We start from the raw sequence: 21,085 nt of genomic DNA on the forward strand, positions 1-21,085 counted from the left end.
AAAATTAGGCTAAGGTTGTAAGTATTTTGAATTGTACATTTTATTAATTGGGTTGAGAAGGGGAGCTCATCACAGAAGAGTGTGCATAATGTAATTTCTTAATATGTCAAGGAGAAGGCAATTTTCTTTCCCCTTTCTAAGTTCTTCTGGCTGGTCTAAGAATTAAACTGACATGAGACAGATTAACAGGAGAAAAGGTCCTTGGAAGAAAAGTCATGATCAACCTAGACAGCATATTAAAAAGCGAAGACATTACTTTGCCAACAAAGGTCCATCTAGTTAAGGCTATGGTTTTTCCAGTAGTCATGTATGGATGTGAGACTTGGACTATAAAGAAAGCTGAGCGCCAAAGAATTGCTGCTTTTGAACTGTGGTGTTGGAGAAGACTCTTGAGAGGCACTTGGACTGCAAGGAGATCCAACCAGTCAATCTTAAAGGAAATCAGTCCTGAATATTCACTGGAAGGACTGATACTGAAGCTGAAACTCCAATATTTCGGCCACTTGATGCCAAGAACTGACTCATTGGAAAAGACCCTGATGCTAGGAAAGATTGAAGGCAGGAGGAGAAGGGGACAACAGAGGATGAGATGGTTGGATGGCATCACCGACTCAATGGACATGTGTTTGAATAGATTCCGGGAGGTGGTGATGGACATGGAGGCCTGGTGTGCTGCAGTCCATGGGGTCACAAAGAGTTGGACACGACTGAGCGACTGACCTGAACTGAACTGATATGTGCTCCTCTATCACCATGCGCTTAGTTGCTCAGTCATGTCTGACTCCGAAACTCCATGGACTGCAGCCCGTGAGACTCCTCTGGCCATGGGATTCTCCAGGCAAGAGTACTGGAGTGGGTAGCAATTCCTTTCATCAGAGATTCTCCACAACCCAGGGATCAAACCCGGGTCTCCTCCATCGCAAGCAGATTCTTTTACCATCTGAGCCACCAGAGAAGCCCCAATAACATGTATCAGTTCAGTCAGTTCAGTCGCTCAGTCGTGTCCGACTCTTTGCGACCCCATGAATCACAGCATGCCAGGCCTCCCTGTCCATCACCAACTCCCGGAGTTCACTCAAACTCACATCCATCAAGTCGGTGATGCCATCCAGCCATCTCATCCATACCTCCTGTATATACACCATGGACTCAGGAAAACTGAGTAACTTCCTAAAATGGATGAAACTCATCTCAAATACCATCTTCACCAAAGACAGTTGAGAATGTTCGGCATTAAGGTTAGGGACTTGAAAGAGGAGGAAAGCAATTCACATGAGATAGAAAATAAAATATTTGTTAATAAATGTTTGCTGGGCCACACAGAGACAAACAGCAGACTCTCCATCTCTAGGCCCTGCCAAGTGTTCCCCACCACATCTGGCCCATATTCTTTGCTGATATCTGACGATAGCTCAACTTCAGAACAGGTCCTTTATCTGACTTCTTTAAGTAGCTAAGGAGAAGGTACAAAGGAAGACTTCAGTCTTTTGTTTCTTAAAAGTAATTAGCCTAAATTAATCCTCATGCCAAAGGATTTTTTTTTAATTTTACTCCCCTGCAATATAAAATATAAATCTAATAAGAATGCCTGGAATAGAGAAATGATCCTTTAACGTGGAAAATTAGACTACATGAAAATAAAATACTTCTGTGTAGAACAAACTGGTATTAAGTCACAAGAGAAATCAGTGGGAAATTTTTATATTATATAAGATTGAAAAATTGCTTTCTAAATATATAATAAGCACTTCTAATGGATTTTAAAATATTTTTCTAAAGCAATTTACTTTTTGAAGAGGCAAAATACGTAAAGAGTTTACAGAAGAAAAAAAAAAAGGATGGTTCATAACTCTGTAAAGAGGTACCTACTTTGTACAAAATAAAGATGTGAAAATACATAAACAGACTATTAGAGCTCAAATTCTTGATTGTACACAAAGTTAGTGTTGAGGATGAAGAAATAGTCCCCTTTGCCTCTATCGAGTTCTTGTGGATAGACTAATAATTCAATTGATACAAGATAGATTAACAGGAGAAAAGGACATTTTAATTTATATGCACAGAGGTCTCATAGAAATAGGACCTAAGATGTGGCCAAAGCAGATAGCTTTTATACTTTTTAGGAAAGCAATAAATTTGTGAGGAATTGACAGAACCAAAAACCTAGGTTTTGGGTGTTTGATTAGTATAGAATCTAAACAGAGTTTAGGCTTGGGATAATGAATTAAAGAAGAAACAGGATTTATTTATACAGGCTTCTCAGCATGAATTCCTATCTCTGGCACTAAGGATGCCCTTCCAGCTCCAGATGCAGGGAATTTATCCTCAAGGTGGGAGATTTCCTGCTTTCTGGGAGGCAGAAAGAGTTTCAGAATGCCCTTTTTTGGATTGGGGTGGGGGCGGGGTGGAGGGGAAGAATTATGGTATAGCCTTTATTGAGAAACACACAGGTAAAACTCACTGTGATCATAAAAAAAGAAAGCAGGATACAAGAACCATGAGGGTACTGACATAGAAAATCTATAAGGATTATGACAATTATGATTATGTAGAAACTTATAGAAACATTATGAGACTTTGTTTTCTTAAGTTACTTAGAAGAACTAGGTGAATGAATGAATGAATTCATGCCAAATAGTGTCCTATTCTTTGTGGCCCTATGGACTGTAACTCACCAGGCTCCTCCCATCCATGGAATTTGCCAGGCTACCATTTCCTTCTCTAAGGGATCTTTCTGACCCAGGGATCAAACCCATGTCTTCTGTGTCTCCTGCATTGCAGGCAGACTCTTTACCTCTTGAGCCACCAGGGAAGGTCAGTCTTAATTTCAGAGTCAAAGCCAAGACATAATTTTTTATCAAAGAAGCAGGAAACTGTCATATGATCCCCCTAGTTGGGGGATTCATAAGCTGATTCATAAGCTTTTAAGAGAGAGATGAGTAACAGATTCTGGTAGAGCATGCCAGTTGTGAGTAAAGTCTAGGAAGTGATTTTGTTTTGTCCCCAAATAGCAAGTCAGAATGCCCTTCTTACATTGCCATTTCTTAAATAACTTTAATTTAAAATAATCAGTATCCCACTGTAGCATATTTGGCGTGGTACATGCTGAATCCCAACACTAGGGAGGCTATAAAACATTTAGTGGTAGCATAAATGAGCACAAGCCCTTTAAAGAGCAACTGAGAGAAAATATTCAAAATTAAATATATGAATACTCTTAAATTTTCATTTCTAGTAACATTTTACAGAGAAACCCACGTATGCTTGTAGAAGCATGTGACTAGAAATGTCTGCCCAAGGGAGTCTTTGTGGATTGCCCCAGGAATTGGTTCATCATTCCTATTAACTGTTCTCACATCTCCCTTACTGAGCCTTATTAAGGTTCTCATCTCTCTGTAATATATTTACCTACTCTCTAACCACTTTTCTTTCTACTTTTAAATCACTTGAGGGCAGGAATTTCTAAATAATTGTATATTCAGGAATCTTTTGCTGTATAATATCAGAAAAAAATTAAGTGCTTAAGAAATACTTTTTGAATATTGAATAAAAACAATGTAAGTAATAGAATGTATCGCTGTTACTGGTAGGAAGTATTATATTGAATAACCTAAAACTATAGAATTTCTCGCATTCCCACTTGGTTCTATTTCAGGGGAAATACTATGCAGGTGCTGTAGGTATTTTAACTTCTGTATTTCTTCATTTCTTTCCTTTTGTTCTTTACACATCTCAGGTGAGAAAACAGCTCTCAAATACTAGAAAGTGCTATGTTTGTGATACACAGAAATAATAACACTGGAAGCAACACTCTCCTTGCTCCTTCCTCCTGTGTGTTCTGTTGTGTTTTTAATATTTGCCTTTTCTCCAATTTTCCATGTTTCCTTTACATTGTGTAAGATTGCTTCCTGATTACTAAAAGCCAAGGGAAACATGAGTTAAGTGAGAAACTAAGATATGCTTTGAAGAGGACATTCCTCCTTCATGTCAGGGGTAAGGAAATAAGCAGAAACTTATTGCTAATGGATAGAGAAGCACATAGCTGGTGTCAGGTGTGGGAACGTGACAAAATGAGCCATCTGGGGCCCTGTATGCTGGTTGTGAGGAATGGGGATTTGGGGAACAGGTATAAACAAGCAAATTTGGAAACTGATACTAATTGCAGAAAAGTTAATGGATAAGTGAAAATACCCGAATTAATGGTAATGATAATTAGTATTGATAACAAAAAGCGCTAATAATCTTACAAACTTGATTTATTAAAAGTTGCTTTTCAAGGAAGAAAACATATTCTCTACCATTCCAGGCCAAAAGCTTTAAAGTCAACCAATTGTGAAAGACTCAAAATTTGCATAATGGCTTTGTTCACTTTGTCCTTACAGTTGGCTAATTGTTTGAGCATTCCACTGGTTTTCCTGGAGTCTCTGTAAGAAACCAGCTCTTCCAAATTCTAAAATTTAGGGTACTTTTTGTTGTCAATGCTTAACATCAAATGTATTGGTGGTGGTGAAGTGTACCTTGAAATAGCAAAGCATAAAATGAAGCACACAAGAGAGCATCTGAAAAATGCTCTCTTCCCATTTTGTTATTGTTATGCACACTGCCATAAACCCAGAGGAACTCAGAAAGTTATTAAAATATTGCAGTTTTATAACCCTTATGAATGTGGGTGTCTCTAAATCAGACTGTCTGTTGGAACAAATCTGGTTCTCTCACAGACTGACAATGTCTTATGCCAATAAAATCTCAGAAATCCTGGCCAGACTTCCCTGATGATCCAGGCGTTAAGAATCTGCCTGCCAATGCAGGGGACACAGGATCCATCCCTGGTTCAGGAAGATTCCACATACTTCGTGGCAACTAAGCCCATGCACACCAATTACTGACCCCATGTGCCACAGCTACTGAAGCCCGTGTGCCCTCGAGTCCACGCTCCAAAACAGCAACAAAAGAAGACACTATAATGAGTATAACTAGAAAGTAGCCCCTGTTCACTGTAACTAGGGAAAAGCCTGGTGCAGTGACAAAGACCCAGCATAGCCAAGAATTAATTAAATTTTAAAAATCCTGGGCAAAGTTCTCAGTCTTGTAAATTTCCCATAATTCATAAAGAGTCATGGTTGCTTCCAACAAGTATATATGAGACTTAGCTAAAATAACATGTTCTGAGCCTGATGAAATATCAAAGGAGATAGTACCCTTGTCTCCTAGTTTCTGTGGGGGGTAAAAGCCAAACTTCAAGGATGTTAAGTAGCAAACATAGAAGGCCTAATTAAAGAAAACAATTTTTTGCAAAATCAGGAATAATTCATTGGGCTGAACACATTCTGTTGATTAACCTCTACTCAAAAGTCCTCCAGTACTTTTCTATTAACTTCCTTCGATGCTTAAAAACATCCCACCTTTTCTCTCAGGCTAATTAATTTCAGTATCTCTCTTCCATTGCAATAATCTTAATGCCATGTGGGCTAGGGAACATAATTATCAATTTGAATATGGCTTTGTGAATGATGCAGTTTTGCCAAATGTTGGTAATGTATCAGGATTGCTTCATACCCTCCAAAATACATAGTCTACATGACATTCATTCATAGTCTGTGGTAATCAGAAATAACTAAAGCATTACCCTGCAAATGGCATAACTACTACTGAGCTATTCTACATCTAGAATAACTACTGTGTTGAAGACATGCAGCAGATACATGGAAACATGGACTGTGAAAAATTTTTTATATTCAATAGGTTTATGAAAAATAAGAATAAAAATGTCAGTGGACACCAGAAACCTGCTTTAATTTTGACCTGTAAAAAGTACCATGATATTCAAAATCAGAATTTTGATTGTTAGTCTGCTCAGGTGTATCATACTCTTCCCAACCCCATGGACTGTAGCCCACCAGGCTCTTCTCTCCGTGGAATTCTCCAGGCAAGAATACTGGAGTGGGTAGCCATTCCCTTCTCCAGCTGATCTTCCGAACCCAGGGACTGACTGAAGCCAGGTCTACATGGCAGGCAGATTCTTTACCATCTGAGCCATCAGAGTAAAGCAGCAGAATTTTAATTCTGGAAAGCAAATGATAAACTAATATACTATATTTTATAGAAGTAGAAATACTTCTTGGAGAAGGTGATGGCACTCCACTCCAATACTCTTGCCTGGAAAATCCCATGGACGGAGGAGCCTGGTAGGCTGCAGTCCATGGGGTCACTAAGAGTCGGACACGACTGAGCAACTTCCCTTTCACTTTTCACTTTCATGCATTGGAGAAGGAAATGGCAACCCACTTCAGTGTTCTTGCCTGGAGAATCCCAGGGACGGAGGGGCCTGGTGGGCTGCCGTCTATGGGGTCACACAGAGTCAGACACGACTGAAGTGACTTAGCAGCAATAGCTGAAATACTTCTAAATGCTTCTAGCTAAAGAAAAGCATAAGATTAACAAAACAAGGATTAATAATGACAGTCCTGTCACTATTAATTTAAAAGTAACATGTAGCAGCCTTAACATTTAGGTCCCTTTATCAATGACATTGGGATTCCTCTACCTGTGGCCTTTGGCCTTTTACAAAGGCCAAATGATATGAGTTTAAGCATATATTCATTTGATTGCTTTTCATTTGGAAAATAAAAGTGAATATAACATTCTTAAATCTCTTAGTATTTCTTGGCATCAACAAAATAATAAATAGAAGTTTGGATCACTTATGTCCTAAATCCTAGCCTCCTTGATGAGATATGTAAATTTGACCAATGGTTAAAATAAGCCATTTCTCATGTAATGAAATGTTTGTGGTGTGTTTTATAAATTAAAGTACTGAATAGAATTTTCCCTGGAAAACACAAAATCAAAAATATCTGGCATATAAAAGCTACAGATAAAATAACTAGAAAGGTGTCATGTACAATAAAAAAGATAAATTAGTTATCTTTTTTGAAAAAGTATTGCTTCATTTTATGTAATATATCTTTCTTCTTAAAATATTTAACACCTGCTACTAAATGATGTTATATGTGGATTCCATATTGTATTATATTCAAATAAAATTTTGAAATCTGTCAAGAACTTTATGAATCTTGGAATTTTTGGTTTGCTTATTTCAGTAGACTCAGTCTACTGGAAAGTAAGCAATAGTGAGGACACAGTCAAAGCTATTTTGAATTTGAGTGTCTATTAAAAAGGATTTGCGCCATGCTCAACCAAGGTCAGCCTGGTCATTTGAAGATAAATATACACATAGGTGAATGGATATACCTCTCTAAATGTGTTTAAGCTGCAACATCTATTCAAATAACACATTTTCTATTTTCATTGCTCAAGCCACACTCTCTAATGGTTTGTTACTGATGTTGCAAATTTTTAGTAACACTAATTGTGCTAACTTTTTTGAAAGTATCACTGTTTAACACAATGCTACTCTGAATTCTTAACATTTCCTTTGCTCTAAAAGGCATGACCGGAGAGGACAATGGCACACCACTCCAGTACTCTTGCCTGGAAAATCCCATGGACAGAGGAGCCTGGAAGGCTGCAGTCCATGGGGTCACTGAGCATCGGACACAACTGAGCGACTTCCCTTTCACTTTTCACTTTTATGCATTGGAGAAGGAAATGGAAACCCACTCCAGTGTTCTTGCCTGGAGAATCCCAGGGACAGGGGAGCCTGGTGGGCTGCCGTCTATGGGGTCGCACAGAGTCAGACATGACTGAAGCGACTTAGCAGCAGCAGCAGCAGCAAATGGCATGGCAGCAAGTGTGTCTCCTGCTTGCTATCTTATTTTAGTGGAGGAAAGTTTTACATTAACTGGACAAGGGTTAAATAACATGTTACATAATCTTGAACTCATCGTTTTACCTGAGTGAAACAACTGTAATCAAGTTTATGTATAGCTCTATTAAATATGTATCATTGTTTTGCTTTCCCATGAACCAAGAATTAACCTTTCAACCAACATAGTTTTTATATTGATACTATGTCTCATAAATTCATAATAACTTGATTAATCTGAGATTTTAACTGCCTTGGGTCTTGTGAATATATTAATTAAAGACACATTCAAACTGTCTAAAGCCATGTATATCACATTGACTCACAACAGTTGTTATAACTCAGAAGCTTGGGGTGAAGCACAGGATCTCAATCACTAGAGATAATAAAAGTCACAGTGTCATTAAAACAGAAAAACTGGACAGGCTGATGAAGTGTTCCAGTGGGTTAGTGCAAGATGAGCTGGACAGGTGTCAATGACTGAAAAAGTAAAATTTGGGAGGAGGGGGAGGGAGCAGTAGGATAGAATGAGGATGGATGAGAACCAATTCTCAAAGACAAGGTGAGGAGAAGAATCAATAGCTTGGGCAGCTGATCTCCTTGGAGAGAGACAAGATGGAAAGCACAGAGTTCGGCTCCAAAGAGGCAAGGGCTTTCAAAAGCAAGTGTTCACGGGTTTCTAGAAAACTGGGCTGTGACTCACCACAGGTTTCTGGCCTCCAAGCCAAATCTAATGGGATAGAAGACAAACAGGACAGAAACTTCTTCACTTTGATTTAACAGAGTAGAAAAAAAATGTGAAGATATTAACATTTAACACTTAAGGGTGATCAAGGCTTACTCTGTGAAAACAGCTCAATCATTGAAAGGGCCTACAACAAGAGGTTTGATCTTCTGTTTTCTCCAGGTACTATTTTGTCACACAAAAGACAACAACCACAAAAAAATCTACCAAACAAGCACTTGAATATCATACACACACACACACACACACACACACACACACACACACGTAAAACAAAGTTACAAAACAATCAGAACAACATTTTAAAATCTGTTAAGTTATTATGGTTTAATAATAGCTTGTATCTTCTTAAATTCCTAGAGTTATTTAGCAATGTGAATCAAGATAATTTCATTTTCTGCATCTTAAAAATTAACCATTCAAGGAACCAAATTCTTTCTTAAATATATATATATTTCAAGAGAAGACAAAATTAATGCCTTGAACCAGTATTTCCCCCACACCTCCCTCAAACTGAGATTTTTTTTAAATGTCATAGTTATACATATTTGGAAAATAGAATGTATTATATACTGTTCAAAGAAGTATCAGCACAGTTGCAGAAAACGTCAAAATCTCTATAGTTTACAAAAATGGAAGCAGATTTTCTTCATGTCAGCTCATTACCGGTCAGTTGTAACCATGTCTTCATCCAGAGACTTAGGCTTAATGAACAGTTCCTATCTGGGACACGCTGGCTGATGATAGAGGAAAAAGTCATGGTGGAAACACAAGATACGTCAGATATTTATTCATAAATTGCACATGTTCACTTTTGTTCTTTTCTCCCCCCACCAAAACCAGGCCAATGGCGAAGAATCAGGATCCTCTCAAAGGACTTTTAAGTAATTGGGACAATAATACAGTCTAATTCTTCACATCATACCCTATTTTTGATATTCACATGTGTATTAATGTTTTGAAGAATTCTGAAGTAAAAAAAATAAAAGACTTTAAAATCAACTTTCATTTACGTTAGAAGTAGGTTGCCATTTATCAGAAGTTGCCACCATTTATAACACATGATTAGGATCCTAGAAAGTCACTCATTCATTGTTTGCCTGTTAGGTTAGAATTTCTATGGCTATATAAGCAACTTAAGTTACCAGTTTCATCCAAATGACTTAAGTTTTTCTTTTCATTAGAAAAAAATAATGAAACCTTCTCTTTTCGAAGAAACTTGAAATCAGTTTCCTTCCGTTACCATACCTTACTTCATTGTGATATTTAATTAACATCAAAAAATGATTCCCTCGAGTCTTTTTCTGGTCCCACCAAGTTTCACAGTCACACTACTCTGTGCTTCCTTGGTCCCGATGCAATTTCCCACTGTTGTTCTCTCTTGCAAAAATTTCCTCTGAACTTTTTAGTTCTTGTTTCACAGTAACAAATAAGTCTCTATGTTTAACCTATTCCTAATGTCTTTTCTACCTCGCTTTAATTCATCTTACTTGAACATACTTCTCCTTGATATTATCTGTTCACACTCAGTATTACTATTCCCATCTGCTAAGCAGCACATTATCATGTATCATAAGGGACAGAGTTTGGGGAAATTATTTCCAGGCTCGCAGGCCAGCAGGGTTCTGGTTTAGAGTCCACTAACGAGAGTCATTTCTATAAGACTTGGAAGCTAGATGAAGAGCACTAGTAGACTGGCATTCAGCTGAGTCTGGAGCCAAATATCCAACGGAGTTGATGCTTCCTCCTCTTAATCTCCCACTTTTGGCTAGCTAGGATTCTTTTTTACACTTATTAAAAAAAAAAAACTTTACTGAAATATAACTTACGTACCATCAAGTATACTCACAGGATTTTAGTATATTCACAGGGTTGTGCAGCCACCACCACAATCAATTATAGAACCTTTTCATCACCCTAAAAAGAAAGCCCATATCCGTAAGCTGATATCCCTTATCCCTCAGCGCATATCACTAATCTTCCATAGTCCCGCTGCTGCTGCTAAATCGCTTCAGTCGTGTCCTACTCTGTGCGACCCCATAGACGGCAGCCCACCAGGCTCCCCCTGGGATTCTCCAGGCAAGAACACTGGAGTGGGTTGCCATTTCCTTCTCCAATGCATAAAAGTGAAAAGTGAAAGTGAAGTCACTCAATTGTGTCCGACTCCTAGCGACCCCATGGACTACAGCCTACCAGGCCCCTCTGTCCATGGGATTTTCCAGGCAAGAGTACTGGAGTGGGTTGCCATTGCCTTCTCCTCCATAGTCCTAGGCAATCACTAATCTATTTATATCTCTATAGGTTTGCCTATTCTGGCCTTTTCATAAAAATGAAACTGTATGTGACCTTTTGTGACTGGCTGCTTTGACTTAGCAACTTGAAGGTTCATCTGTGTTTCATAATGTATCAGCATTTCATGTATTCTTATTGCTGAATATATTCCATTGTGTGGAATATTTTATTTATCCATTCATGTACATGTGGGTGGTTACTACTTTTTTGGCTACTATGCATCAGTTCAGTTCAGTTCAGTCGCTCAGTCGTGTCCAACTCTTTGTGACCCCATGAACCGCAGCACACCAGGCCTCCCTGTTCATTACCAACTCCCAGAATCCACCCAAACCCATGTCCACTGTGTCGGTGATGCCATCCAACCACTTCATCCTCTGTTGTCCCCTTCTCCTCCTGCCCTCAATCTTTCCCAGCATCAGGGTCTTTTCAAGTGAGTCAGCTCTCTGCATCAGGTGGCCAAAGTATTGGAGTTTCAGCTTCAACATCAGTCCCTCCAATGAACACCCAGGACTAATCTCCTTTAGGATAGACTGGTTGGATCTCTTTGTAGTTCAAGGGACTCTCAAGAGTCTTCTCCAACACCACAGTTCAAAAGCATCAATTCTTCTGCATTCAGCTTTCTTCACAGTCCAACTCTCACATCCATACATGACCACTGGAAAAACCATAGCCTTGACTAGGTGGACCTTTGTTGGCAAAGTAATGAGTACTTCTGTAAACATTTGTGTACAAGTGTTTGTGTGGCTATATATGTTCATTTCTTTGGGTATATGCCTAAAGTAGAATTGCTATGTCATACAGTAAATGTGTTTAATCTTTTGAGAGATTCTCAGACTGTTTTCCAAAGTGGGTATACCATTTAAAATTCCCATCAGGAGTGGGAATTTCACTGAGATTGTCAGACTGTTTTCCAAAGTTGGTACACCATTTAAAATTCCCACCAGGAGTGGGAATTTCACTGCATCCTTGTTAATCGTTGTTATCCTCTGTCTTTGAGCTTAGTTCCAGGGCAGGAATAGAGATACAGACATGTGGACGTGGAGGGGAAGGGGAGGGTGGGGTGAACTGGAGATTAGGTTTGACATAAACTACAATGTATAAAATAGTTATGATTATTAGCAGTGGTTTCAGGAAGGGTTTTTTTTTTTTTTGGTAATAATTTCCTAAATGAACAGAAGAGCTTCCCCATTTTTGTAAGTCTCTCTTTTTCTGTAGTAAATCCCTTCCTTAAATTAACTAGAGGCTTCTCTTTTCCTGACAGGTTGCTGGCAGAGACAATACTATTTCCCTTGCAAAACTCTTTATCAAACACTAAGCTCTCAGGCTCCCATATTCTACTTTCTTCAGAGTCCAGGAGCACGGGAACTGCAGGGTAGTTGTTCACTTCATGGTGCTCATTTGGGGCCATCATTGTTTCATCCTCACCATTCTTCCTCTGCATCTATGTGGCTTCCTGTTGATCTCATTGACTCACAAGTGACCTTGGCTCCTGGCATGCTTTTGCTTTCAACATTTACCCCTTCATTCAACATTTATCTTCAGTAAACCAATGACCAGGTGACAAAGTTATCTGAACATTGAACCTTTTCTGGCTTTCCATAATTCAAGTTATTTCATGCACTCTCTATTCCCTCATCCACTCTGGTGTCTATATTCTGGACTGTTATCACCCAACAACTCTTCTGCTTCTGAAATATTAAAAGATCTCCCTCTGATCAAAACATCCTGTCCTTCTAGCTTATGCTTCTAGTACCAACTGATTTCCATCAAAATTTTGCCATAAAGCAAAGAATTTATCATTTCTATGGCTATTCCCTCCCAAGTAATGAACACAGAAACGAAAAAATGTAGTTATCCAGACTTATGCTACTGAAATGTCAATCTTCATTAACACAGTACAACACTTTTTCCTCTACCCTAGACAGCTTTCTTCCATATCTTTCTCTCGCATGCCATTATTAACTGATGATGGAGTGTGCATGCTCAGTCACTTCAGTCATGTCTGACTCTGCAACCAAATGGACTATAGCCTGCCAGGCTCCTTTTCCATGGGGGTTCTCCAGGCAAGAATACCAGAACGGGTTGCCATGCACGCCTCCAGGGGATCTTCTTGACCTAGGGATGGAACCCGCCTCTCTTATGTCTCCTGCATTGGCAGGCAGGTTCTTTACCACTAGCACCATCTGGGAAGCAACAGATGATAAGTGACTAAGAAAAAGTTCTAGATATAGTCTCCCAACTGACATCTATCAACCCCTAGCCTCTGAATTCCACTCCCCTGCTCCCCTCAGTGATACAAGAACCATAGGGAGATACAATGGTTTGATCCCTGGGTTGGAAAGATCCCCTGGAGGAGGGCATGGCAACCCAATCCAGAATTCTTGCCTGGACAATTCAGGGGACAGAGAAGTCTGGTGGGCTAACAGTCCATGGGGTGGCAAAGAGTCAGATACAACTGAAGAGACTTAGCAGGCCCACTCAAGCATCATTTCTGAGCACATCCTAATAAACAGTTACATTTTAATCACAAAGAAATCTGGTGACTCCCAAATCACTTCAATTCCAAATATCGCTCTTAAATTTCCAGCCAGTTTCTTCAAATAAGTAGCTAAGGAACTTCTTAAAATAATATCTTTCAACATTAACTTTCTAGACTGTCTGTAAAGTCTATTATATTTCTATCTTCCTCTGGGTTTATTTTAACCATTTATTATTTATTGTGTACCATCACAACAATTGTAGCAACAAATATTTTATAGTAATTATGATTAGTGGCAATTCTTTATTCTACATTCAATAGCAGAAAAGTGTGAATCAATGAAACATGCCAGGATTTTCAGTGTATAAAAGAAGAACACTTTTCTGCTATTCAAAGAATGTATTTCTCTTTATGCATGAATTTTCAACTTACAAGAAAAACACGAGACACTCTGTCACCAGGTATCATTTCCAAAAGACCTACTTGTCCAAGTTCCTTTAGTATAAAATCTTAAGATAGTTCCTTCTTGTCCGTTGGCTTATCTTTTCTACATTTGCTGTGAACCCCTCTCACACAACAGACTTTCAGTCCTGTCATCAATTTATCTTATATTTATTTCTAACAAATAACACACTTCAGTACTGCAACTTTCAGCAGAGGGAAAGGCAAACCCTTAACTATTCTATTCTAAACAATTAAATGTTTAGTAACTTGGTACATTTTTCCCTTTCAGTTTCTTTTTAGGGTACCAGATCTTTTAAATTTTGCTTTTTTGTTTTTTTCCTGACATTCTTGTAGTATTGTTGACAGCTTGAAGCAATTTCAACCTTCCAGACTTCAATTAGTATGAAACTCACACCAGATACGGAGAAGGCAATGACACCCCACTCCAGTACTCTTGCCTGGAAAATCCCATGGATGGAGGGGCCTGGAAGGCTGCAGTCCATGGGTTCGCTGAGGGTCGGACACGACTGAGCGACTTCACTTTCACTTTTCCCTTTCATGCATTGGAGAAGGAAATGGCAACCCACTCCAGTGTTCTTGCCTGGAGAATCCCAGGGACGGCAGAGCCTGGTGGGCTGCTATCTATGGGGTCGCACAGAGTTGGACACGACTGATGCGACTGAACAGCAGCAGCAGCAGCACACCAGATAAATTTAAATGTAACAAGGTAAGAATCTGCTGAGAAAATGACATAACAAGAAAAGACGTCTTTGCAAAGACATTTACAGTGGTTTCCATTCATGAGTGGTATTACTTCTTCTACTCAACCCCATACTGTACACGGGGACATCTGGAAATGTGTGGATTCATATTTGGTTGCTACTATGACCAGGGCCAAGAGCTGCTATTAACACTAGCATTTAGCATTTGGAGGACATGGATGCTAAATTTCCTATTATAAATGCTACATACAGTGATGCAAAATTAAGAATTATTCTGCTCAATATGTTAAGGTGAAGGCTAATGCTGTCTTTTCCTAACAATGACTGAAACAGGAAATGTAGGCAAATAAATTAGGGGGAAATTAAATATCTTTACCAGTTCTCTGTAACTAGGTATTCATGGCGTAATTTCCTTATGTGAAGTGTTGTGACTTTTTTTCCAACAAATAGAATAACTCAAACATATCTGTATAAACTCAGTTTCAAAAATTCTTGCATTTAGATTTAAAAAACTATTTGTATTTCTTAAATACCAGGGCTTATATTATTGTATATAATTCAAAACTGACTATAAAATTCATATAATACTAGCCATAATTAAGTCTCAGTGATGTTATTAGCCATTGTCAACCAAAACTCTAAGTGCTGATACATCTACAGTTACTAATTTATTATTGGTTTTTCATTATTTAAAAGGAGTCAACATATTCATAGATGATAAAGGTGCTTAAGATAAGACACCCCATCTAACCAAATGAATGCATATGTCAATGAGTGTTTGAACCTAGAACAGATGTCTGGAGACAGCAGTAATGACAAGACAGCAGTTTCTATGACAACTATGTCAATGATCTTCGCAGAAGGGTTCACATTTCAAAAATAATGTTGATTCTGCCCAGGACCATTATGTCAATGATATTAGCTATATTTTTTGTTTCTATTCAGCTAATTGCTTTGTGCTTTGCATCAATCATAGGTCTGTCAGTAAGCATAATTACTTTGCATTAAAACCATAACTTAATTAAAATTTGAGAAGGATTAAAATACAACAATAGGTTTATAAATCTGTGATTGAGATATCTCAAATGGGGGCACTGAGATCAAATCCTCGAGGTGAGTCTAGACAGAGCTCATGTAACCCTCAGGGTCTGTTTATGAACCCTAGTCAGCCAAGGAAGAGTCAATCATGAAGACTCTTCACATTTTTCTCCAGGTTAGGTGTTATTAATATTGATAATGTGGCAACTCTAACAGTTAAGGCTACAATTTGCATTTAATTAAAAATATAAATTGAGATAAAGTTTCTCTCTATGAAGTTTGGGAGGAGAATCCATTACTAGTAGGAAAGAGAATACATCCAATTATCACCCATTCTCTCTGGTATTTGGCATGATTTTCCTCTATACCCTTATAAGAAAGGGAGCATTAGAAATAAAGGCAAGAAATCAGCCTCCAAATTCTATTACTTTACAGCCCACCCTAATATGCTCCAGTTATCATTATTATTTATTTAATATGTAGCTGGATTCTAGAGTTTAGGATAAACAAATCCTGTCTGACTTGGTTTAATAACTTTCCTAAACGAGTTCTTCCAACAATTTGTAAAAATGAGTATGTCAAGTTCTTTGAGCTCTTGAATGTCTTTTCACAAAGTCAAAACTAGGATTTGTTGAGCTCCTTACTGGAGGAGAAAATAAAACAAAGGCAAAGTGCTATAATCTGCAGCCAGCAAACTGTGTGTCAGCAAGTCTTTTATTGAGTGACCATATATTTACTGGCTCCATAAGCCATGAAACTCCAATATTTTGGCCACCTGATGTGAAAAACAGACTCATTTGAAAAGACCCTGATGCTGAGAAATATTGAGGGCAGGAGGAAAAGGGGATGACACAGGATGAGATGGTTGGATGGCATCACCGACGTGATGGACATGAGTTTGAGCAGGCTCTGGGAGTTGGTGATGGACAAGGAAGCCTGGAGTGCTGCAGTCCATGAGGTCGCAAAGAGTCAGACACTACTGAGCGATTGAACTGACCTGAAATAAGCCATGTAACTAGCACTATGCCCAGAATACTGTAGTAAACAACACAGGCACTTATCCTCAGGGAACTTATAGACAGAAAAGTTGTATCCAGAACTCCTCACTTTTGTAATAATAACCCTATAGAAATAAAAACACCACTGATGCTGGGAGAACTAATATGAAAAATACATACCAAAAAGCAAGTACACAGAATTTATGCTGCTGCTGCTGCTAAGTCGCTTCAGTCATGTCCGACTCTGTGCGACCACATGGACGGCAGCCCACCAGGCTCCGCTGTCCCTGGGATTCTCCAGGCAAGAACACTGGAGTGGGTTGCCATTTCTTTCTCCAATGCATGAAAGTGAAAAGTGAAAGTCAAGTTGCTCAGTCATGTCCGACTCTTCGAGACCCCATGGACTGCAGCCTATCAGGCTCCTCCATGGGATTTTCCAGGCAAGAATACTGGAGTGGGGTGCCATTGCCTTCTCCAACACAGAATTTATAGTCTCTGATAATGTTGTGGCTGAAACACAAACATGAAAAAAGCCAGAATCCTTTGGGTTTTAAATCATCTTAGTGTCTAGTATCTAAAAGCCCTTGTGGACCATTTGTGGATAAACCTATGACTGCTTCTCAGACCAGAACATCTCTCTAAAATGTCTTTTTCTGCCTTTTCTCAGGCATTCAGGACAAAAACTATTCTTTGCTCCTGACATCAATCTCACTCTTTAGAATAGGAAACCTGTGCTTTAGCTTTCTCTATTTTGTTCCTCTACAGAGGGTCATACTAGTTACAAACAGTTTTATTGCTATTTATCACAAAGAAATAAAAGAATAAAATAATTATTGTCAATGAACTCACAATGCCTAAGACATGCTACTAAATTGTTACAGAAGTGATCTCAAGTATCTTGTTTTTTATTTCCTTGCTATGATAGTGATAGAAAGCATTCTCTGATTTCTATGCTCTATTTGTCTTCTTGGATTAGTAGTACAGGAGGGTGTTTCTGCTCCTCCTCCACCATCTCAGTATTCTGTCCTAGAATATAACACAAAACTTGAAAGTGTATTCTAAACATACTTTTTTTCCCTCAGCCCCTTTGCTTCAGTTGGTCAATTTTCTTCATGAAGATTTTAGACTGAATATCACTCATTCTTCTGGGCATGTAACCATATATTAGATTTCACAAGTTTATAGTAAAATTCAATTTTAAGAATGATACAAAGGTTGCCTACTGGAAATGGTATCATCGTTACTGTAAGATAGTAGAATTGCCCTACAACAATTTTCATTTTATTAAATACAGCTATTGAGTAGCTGGAGAGTGACGTTTGTTTCTCTATTATCAGAAAAAGATATTGAGGGTTAGCTAGTTTAGGATAACTAGGAGACTTGGAAGACCTAAAACTAAAAGCAAAAACATTGGGGGAGGTTCTAGCTACAAATGTAAGATCACCCAATTTGTTAGGATGAATCAACTATTTGGAAGATAAAAGCTAGAGATAAGTGGGCATTAATATAGGTTAGTTTTGTTAAATGGTAAATATTGCAGATGAGTGACAAGCTGCTTAAGATGATGGTAAGGAAGCCTAAGATCATGCCACATTCTAATTGCATATAGCAAGATTCTAATTATAGAATGGATGCCAGAAAACTAATACAATATTGTAAAGTTTAAAAAAAAAAAATAAAGTAGAATGGATGCCAGAAACAGGACATTGATTGTACACATGAGTGGGCGGTGGCAGGGACTGCAAAGTGAGAGAAAGTAGATGATCACTCAGAGGACACTGGGGAAGTAGAGAAGGGATATCATTTACATATAGACCTGGGAAGCAAAAATGGGTGAAAGTATAAGGAGTGAAAAAATGCTAGTCAAAGTACCTCCCACAACATATATATTAATTATTAAGAAAAAATTGACAAACTTTATTGTGAAGAAACTAGAAGATGCAACCTTAACCAAGTGATGAAGGTTTCCATTAGCACTGATATAAATCCACATCACTTGTCATAGCACAAAATGACTGGTTTGTAACTTCAAAAATGCCAGTATTGAGGAAAAAAGGAATACGAAAGAATTGTATGAGATTAAAAGAGACTAAAGAATATGACTACTGAAAGTATGATCTAGGATTTTTTTTTTTTTTTTTGCCATAAAGATCATAGTTGTACTAGCAAAACCTGAATAAAAACTAAAGGTTAGATACTTTATTATTGGTACACAGAAATTTCCTGATTCATGGCTATTAAACAAGATAATGATACATCTGTTTTCTAGGAAGAACACTTTGAAGATTTAGGAGTGAAGGGGCATCCAGTATGCAGCTTAGTCTGAATTTACACAAATCATGTATACATAGAGAATTGAAAGGATGAGGTAAACATAATAAACTGTTAAGATAAGGTGACTGGGATATAAAAAAACCATCTGTGCAAATTTTTTTTTGTAGCTCTGAAAATATGTCACAGTGAAAATATACAAAAGATAGTTTCAACTAGACAATTTTTCAAAGCAGTACTCAGAAATAGAGAAGCAAGATAAAGGCCCACTTTTTGGAATTAGGAAGAAACTAAGTCTCAAGAATAAAAGAGTGTTACCAAAGACTCTTTACTGTTATTAATAGTAATAGAAACATAACTAGAATTCACTTAAATTAAACAACAAAGATGTTGCAGGAATACCAGGATAAATCACAGAATCAGTGGAGAGGCTGCAGAAACAGGGGAAGTTTTAGTCATCTGAGTGCCTAAACTAAGCTGACATATCCATGAATACATTTCTCAAACCTTCACCTTAGCTTATCTCTGAGTATCTGCACCTTATATAAGATCAGATCCAGGAATAAACACTAATTTAACTGGTCCAACGAGTGACCAATGCAAATCACTGTAGATGGAAAGATAAACATTAGATCGACTCTCTGGGGATGGAGGGGTGGTAGCGTACTGCAATTGACAGCTATATGTCAACATATAGTTGTACTGGGTAAACGATAAATTCTATAAAAGTTAGGAGTGAAGTAAATTGATAGTGAAGGGCAGGGAACCCTGGCGTGCTGCAGCTCATGGAGTCGCAAAGAGTCGGAAGTGATGTAGCTACTGAACAACAACAACAAATATTGTAATTTACAACCAGAGGTATAGTTTGAGTGAAGATTGACTCCAACCTTTCATTAAGGGTGGGCTCTAATTTTTTCCAACTTAATCCACTGGATAGCATGCCTTGGACAAGAAGAGTTGATAAGGATGAACAGGTCACACAATCAGAGCCAGCATGGTACATTGGAAACTCTTCTGAGGCTTTGAGGATGCTGGCAATACTCTCCTCCACTGAATCTGAAGGTTCCCAGGTGGTGCTAGTGGTAAAGAACCTGCCTGCCAATGCAGGAGACATAAGAGATGTGGGTTTGATCCCTTATTTGGGAAGATCCCCTGTTGGAGGGCATGGCAATCCACTCCAGCATTCTTGCCTGAAGAACCCCATGGACAGAGGATCCTGGTGGGCTAAAGTTCAGTAGGGTGGCAAAGAGTCTGACATGCCTGAAGAGAATTAGCAGGCGGGGCACACACTGAACTTGAACCTAAAAGTTTGTAATGGAAATTGCTTTCATCTTGCCACCATATGTTAAGCCAATACACTGAAAGTCGAGCATGAGAAAAAAAGCAACTAGATCTTGGTGACATTATTTGAGCTCAAGGAGACCAAACTTCAAGCCAGGTCTACCACTGAACTAATTGAGCCAATAAATATTTTTGCTTATATGCATTTGGCAATAGTTTTCTGCCACCTGTGTCAGAAATATCCTGGTAATACAAATTAACTTATTAACTTACCCTGGTAATACTATTAATAAAGGAAGAGAGAAACAAATGCTTGGTGTTCCCACAACATAGACACACACACCCTTCAATGGAGAGTTTTCATCACTATGCTTAGAATACAAGACCAAATCAAACACAAAATAAGCTTATCTTGATGGTGAATCAATATAACTCAACTGGTGTTTAGATCTACTTTACAAAATCAATATGGATCTTAGTGTCTGGGGTGGGGTCATTTTTTATAAGAATGGAGAAAAAAAGCAGAAGAGCTTTGAGAAAAGGCACAAAACATGTGATAGCACAGTCATTTTGACTTGAGAATTAAATAATAGTGCACTTCTAAATTTATGAGCCAAAGAAACTTATGTAGAAGACTTTCAAGAGATGTACACTTTCCTTAACCTATGAGCACCCATCAGTTTGGACAAGAATTCAAATTAGATATCAAGGAGTGCACTGATGGATAAAATTAAAGATTTATCTTCTTTTCTGTCTTTTTATTAACCTCCCTAAAAGAGACACAAACTTATGGTTTGAACAATTAACAGATATTAGTCATCCACTATTCTCAAGCCTTAATAAGATTTGAAGGCTGACATTTTTAAAACAATAAATGGCTGACTTACTATTAATATATCCCTCTAAGCTGGTTGCTTAATATATCTCTATTTCCATTTTCATCTGTAAATGATGCTAATTATACTTTCCTACCTCCCTTAAGAGCTATGATAATTACTGTTGGTAAAGTACTTAGATTTCCATGGATAAGGGAGATGGTGTAAGGGCAAT

General features: G+C 38.1%; 1 long non-coding RNA gene across 6 annotated transcripts in view; it reads right to left on the reverse strand.

Annotated features, from left to right (window-relative positions):
* The window catches only part of LOC147370739 (uncharacterized), a 353,056-nt gene that overhangs the window by 254,067 nt on the left and 77,904 nt on the right, over positions 1–21,085 (reverse strand). For 2 of the 6 annotated variants that reach the window (XR_015166168.1, XR_015166166.1), the window contains 2 exons: positions 10,360–10,427; positions 8,847–9,247 (listed from right to left, as the gene is read on the reverse strand). The exons of 2 other annotated variants lie outside the window; for them this stretch is intronic. This is a non-coding gene — a long non-coding RNA (uncharacterized LOC147370739). Of the gene's footprint in view, positions 1–8,846; positions 9,248–10,343; positions 10,428–21,085 lie in introns of those variants that run through there. 2 more of the 6 variants (XR_015166163.1, XR_015166162.1) reach the window with 1 other exon arrangement.

Source organism: Bos grunniens, chromosome 6 (genome assembly GCF_055505025.1).
Source record: "Bos grunniens cultivar Pamir isolate PY7600 chromosome 6, Bosgru_T2T1.0, whole genome shotgun sequence".
Classification (NCBI taxonomy): Eukaryota; Metazoa; Chordata; class Mammalia; order Artiodactyla; family Bovidae; genus Bos; species Bos grunniens.